Here is a 6,000-nt window from a genome sequence, read left to right on the forward strand (position 1 = left end):
GTAGTCAGTATGGAAGACGGTCAAAAAGTGATCAATATATTGGCAGGCCGAGGCACGTGGATCATGAGGTCAAGAGATTGAGACCATCCTGGCCAACATGGTGAAACCCCGTCTCTACTAAAAATACAAAAATTAGCTGGGCATGGTGGCGTGTGCCTGTAGTTCCAGCTACTCGGGAGGCTGAGACGGGAATTGCTTGAACCCAGGAGGCGGAGGTTGCGGTGAGCCGAGATCGCGCCATTGCACTCCAGCCTGGGTAACAAGAGCGAAACTCCGTCTCAAAAAAAAAAAAAAAGTGATCAATACAAAGACAATTGATGTTCCTGAAGTAGAGAACTCACCAATGAAAAATTTATCCAAGACAGAATAGCCCAAAGAATTCCCTAAAAATAAAGAGATAACAGTATTACAGATAAAAAGCAAGTTAATAATAGACTTGTAAAGAAATACTAACCTTAAGCTATATTCTGGTTAAAAATTTTAACCTTGAAAACAAAGAAAAATTGTTAGATTTGCAGACAGAAAATGCAACTCCCCAGCAGACTGATAAAGTATCTTCCAGGATGAAGATCCGATAACCTCTTGGCTTTGCCAAATCAATGTTTACTGATGGACAAGACGGTAAAGCCTACTCAGGACTGGGAAAAAGAAATGCAGCTGTGGAATGGGGGGAAAATACAAAGGGAAAAGTTTGTTAATTTCATAAACAATTATCTGGAAAAATAAAAGACGCACACAAACGCACACACACAATCTGCAGAATTCAGAAGTTTTCTTTAGAGTTACAATTCTTTTTTTCATATTATATGTCATTTTGGCATTTTGGATTCCTTTAAGGTAGCTTTGTGCTGCAAGGCTCAAGAAATTCTCATCTGATTGTCCCTAAAGTCAACTTCTCCATGTCTGGCCCCAAGTGAGGCCGAGTAATCAGGTATGCCGCCTCTGCAACCCCTGATGATATTTATAGTCTCTGATTTGTGTGCTCCACAAGCCTTTTTGTTTGTTTGTTTTTCTTAAACCACTTAATTGAGGTATGCTTGACATATAAAAACTGCACATATTTAATATATAGATCAGTTTGGGGATAAGTAAACGTCCATGAAATGCTCACCACCATCAACATTATAAACATATCTGTCACCTCTCAAAGTTTCCGCCTTTATTATAATTGTTGTTGTTGTTGTTTGTTAAGATAACTTAACATAAGATCTAACCTCTTAGCAATTTTAAGTACCCAATACAGTATTGTTAGCTGTAGGCACTAGGCAAAGTATTGCTGGCTACAGTCTCAGCTGCAGGCAGTAGGCTGAAACTCTGTACTCTGTAACCATCACTTCCCAGTCTTCCCCTTGCCCCAGTCCCTGCAACCAACAGGCTACTCTCTGCTTCTATGAGTTTTACTCTTTTAGATTTCACATATAAGTCTTATCATACAGTATTTGTCTCTCCATGTATGGCTTATTTCACTTAACATAATGTCCTCTGGGTTCATCCATGTTGTCACAGATGGCAGGGTTCCCTCCTTTTTTAGGGCTAATAATCAATTGTGTATATACGCCACAGTTTCTTCAGCCATTCATCTATCAGTTGACATTTGGGTTGTTTCCATATCTTGGCTATTGAGAATGCTGTAATGAACATGAAAGTGCAAACATCTCTCCAGGATACTGATTGCAGTTCCTATGGGTATATACCCTGTAGCAGGATTGCTGGACCACATGGCAGTTCTATGTTCAATTTTTGGAGAAACCTCTATACTATTTTCTGTAATGGCTGTGCCAATTTACAGTCCCACCAATAATATGTAAGTTTTTCCTTTTTTCCATATAATCACCAACACTTACCTTTTTTTTTTTTTTTTTTAAATATGAGTCCTCCTAACTAGCATGAGATGATATCTCATCGTGGTTTTCAGTTGCATTTCCCTGATGAGTAGTGATGGTAAACACCTTTTCCTGTGTCTTTTGGTCATTTGTATGTCTTTTTTTGGAGAAATGTCTATTTAGGTCCTTTGCCTATTTTTCAGTCAGGTCATTTGTGCAGGTTTTTTTGCTATTCAGTTGTATGAGTTTTTAATGTGTTTTGGATATTAAGCTTTTACCAGACATATGGTTTGCAAAATTTTCTCCCATTCTGTAGGTTACCTTTTCGTTTTATTGATTGTTTCCTTTACTGTGCAGAGGCATTTTAGTTTGATAGAGTCCTACCTGTTTATTTTTGCTTTTGTTGCCTGCATTTTTGGTGTTACATTCAATACCAAGGATCTTTTCCCTTATGTTCTCTTCTAAGAGTTTTGTGGTATCATGTCTTACATTTAAATCTTTAATCCATTTTGAGTTGATATTTTAGTATGGTGTATAACAGGAGTCCAATTTCATTCTTTTGCATGTATATAGCCAGTTTCCCCAACATCATTTATTGAAGAAACTGTCATTTTCCCATTGTGTATTCTTGGTACCCTTGTTAAAATTTAGTTGACCATCTATACAGGGGTTTATTTCTAGGCTCTCTATTCTGTTCCATTGGTCTATGTATCTGTTTTTCACAAGCCTTTCTATCATGCATAGTTGTTGTTACAGACTACAAGAGCATCTTAGGTACTTCTTAATTTGTTGCAGTGTCTTATTTGTGGAGCTAGTGATTGCTTCATTGGCTCAGTTGCAGGACTCTGTTCTGAGAGAAGCAGGGTTAATATTTCATGCAACCTCCTTCAAGCTGCAGCTATCTGTCCTCATGTCTTGAGCCTGTTCTGCTTGAGAGATGGGTTCCAGCGCCTGCCAAGCTTCTAAGTACAAAGAATAATACCGTTGTTGAAAAGATCCAAAACCGTGCGAATGAAAAGACCTGACTGCCTTTACAATGCCATATAAGACATGAGAAATGTACAGACAAAAGAATCACTCAGTACGGACACCTTAGAGAGCCTACTAGCAATTTCCTCGGGGTTCTTCATTACCTTTGTCTTCAAATTATTTTCTCAATATAAAAGATACAATGTTCCATTGAATATGAGCTCATTCATTTTTTCTTTATAACCATAAAATAGTATGTCACTTTCAGATCCCTAATATATCATAAAATGTAAATACATTGTGTGCTGCTGACCCCTCGTAGGATAAAATGCCCAGTAATTTATGAGTATTTTCTTTATGACAGATATTTCCACCTTTGGGACATTTGATAACAACCTGATTACTGTCTGGGACTCAGTTTTCTGAAAACTCCTTGGAGGGAAAAATCAATACTTTTATCGGGTTCCTAGGGGCCAAAACTTCTGTCCTAGCTTAAAATTTATGCAAAATGAATTAACTCTGAGGTGAGCAACAAAAATCTGTAAGATGGTTAGCATCATAATTTATAAAGCTTACAAAAAGAATGGATAGACAGGGAGTTTAAGACTGTATAAGAAGTTGTATTACATTTAACTGAGAAGTATGGGGATGCCCCCAGTTATTAGGAGAAAAAAACCGAAGACAGGAGAACATTTTTTGGAGCCATCCTGCAAGAAAGCAAGCAATCACAACTTCCTTCCTGCATCATTACAAACATGTTACCAAAAAACATGCATGCCGGGATTAACTCATTCTTTTGACTGTCTGAGACTCCAATGAGAAAGCCGCTTAACAAGAGATTTGCTGCGACAGTGACAGAAACTCTATGTTAACCTAGAAGAGTGTCAAGGTCCATGTGTTTATAATTATTTAGTTTGAGGAACTTCTTCCTTGGGTTTAAATGATTATTTACCATATTAATGGAAATGAATAAAGTACCCCAAAATGCTTCCTTTGGGACACAAAAATTTAAATAACCAGAATGGTTTAGATTTGTGTCCTCACTGAATTTCATGTCAAATTGTAATCCCCAGTGTTGGAGATGGGGCCTGGGGGCAGGCGTCTGGATCAGGAGGGCAGATATTCCCCTTGGTAATGTCATGGTGGTAGGAAGCGAATTCTCATGAGATCTTGTTTTTGTTTGTTTGTTTGTTTCTGTTTTTGTTTTTATGGAGTCTCAACTCTGTCGCCCAGGCTGGAGTGCAGTGGCACAATCTCGGCTCACTGCAATCTCTGCCTCCTGGGTTCAAGCGATTCTTTTGCCTCAACCTCCTGAGTAACGGAGAGTAAATTACAGGCACCAGCCACTACATCCAAGCTAATTTTTTATATTTTTAGTAGAGACAGAAGTTTCATCATGTTGGCCAGGCTGGTCTCGAACTCCTGACCTCGTGATTTGCCTACCTCGGGCTCCCAAAGTGCTGGAATTAGAGGCATGAGCCACTGTGCTTGGCCTGAGATCTTGTTTAAAGGCGTGTAGCACCTCCCCTCCCTCTCTCTCTCACTCCTCATACTGCTTTGTAAGACACCTTGCTCCCCCTTTGCCTTCTACCACGACTGGAAGCTTCCCGAGGCCTCTGCAGAAGCCAAAACCACCATACTTCCTGTACAGGCTGCAGAACTGTGAGCTAGCTAAGCCTCTTTTCTGCAAAAATTACTCAGTCCCAAATATTTCTTTATAGCAGTGTGAGAATGGACTAATGCAGAGGCTTTCCCTTTCCACCAAGGAAGGCAGATGAATTCAAACATGTGTGAATCAGAAAAGCTTCAGCAAGGACGTCCCCAGCTTTATTAGGTACCTTGGTGACCTACAGACAGAAATGCTTGCATTGGGTGACATCTCCAAAGCGGGCAAAGTCATGAAAATTCAGTTCATCTACAATTTGGGGAGTTATTCTCCTCTATAAATAGTAGCCTCTGAGGATAAACACTATCATACTTTTGGATTTTAATAAAGATTTCATCTACCCAGTAAGAAAGACAAATGAGAGGACACCTAGAGCTGAAAACCAGAGAGCCTGGCCCCGCTCTAGGCTTCCGGAGACACAGTACTGCCCTTGGGAATGATTTGTCATCTGAGGTAAGGTTGGCATTAAGCAAACCAGGGGTGACTTTCAGTTCATTCAGAAAATTAGATATTTTCATTAGATAGAAAACAAGGACATCAACATGCAGTTTGTCAGCCCCGAGATTTGTCATGATTAAAATGCTGAGATTGTGCCAACCGTGTTTTGTAAGTCAGCTTAGCAAGTGTTTGTCAAGCCCTTAGCAAGTCCTTTGGAGAACATTTTTTAAAGTGTGAGGCATAATCACTCATCTTAAGGATCTTGCCAGTATGTTTAATGAAAATAACTCAGGATACCCAAAACTGCATTATGTAAATTGACCAGTTTCTCCATTTCTATAGAATCTCCTTTAGGAAAATGTGGTATCTTGTCCATGTCTGACCTGTTCTAACGGGAAGGAATTCCTCCCAAACCTTTCAAGGTAGAAAGGAACATGGCAGAGGATAGTTTTCAGGGCATTGTGGTTTCTGAAATGGCCTTGACTTAGCCCATGTAATGGAATGTTTTTCTCATTCCAAACATCCTTTCCGCGCATGTAATCGAGCGTTTCCCACATTCATGGAAAACTTGCTATTTGCCTTAAGTGCTTCCCCTGTGAGAATATGAAAGCATTTCTACCTTTGAAAAAATAAGAAAATAACCACAACAGAAATATGACAAGATTTCACATTTAAGATCCCAAAACACCATTTCACTCTATATATCAAAACATCGTTTTGTATACTTTAAAAAATATTTTTATAAGAACCAAAGAATGGAGTATAATTCTTTTTACATTTTATTGTTCTCAACATTATGCAAACCTGTACCGTGTAAGTTACAATACCGGAGGAAATACAGCTATCGGGGCTGGGCACCGTGACTCACACCTGTAATCCCAGCACTTTGGGAGGCCAGGGTGGGCGGAGCACTTGAGGCCAAGAATTCGAGACCAGCCTGGGCAAAATGGTGAAACCCCATCTCTAGTAAAAATCAAAAATTAGCCAGTCTGGTGGTGTACACCTGTAATCCCAGCTACTCAGGAGGCTGAGGCAGGAGAATCGCTTGAACTCGGGAGGTGGAGGTTGCAGTGAGCCAAGATCATGCCATTGTACGCCAGCCTG

The sequence above is a fragment of the Cebus imitator genome, unplaced genomic scaffold (genome assembly GCF_001604975.1).
Source record: "Cebus imitator isolate Cc_AM_T3 unplaced genomic scaffold, Cebus_imitator-1.0 Scaffold118, whole genome shotgun sequence".
NCBI lineage: Eukaryota > Metazoa > Chordata > Mammalia > Primates > Cebidae > Cebus > Cebus imitator.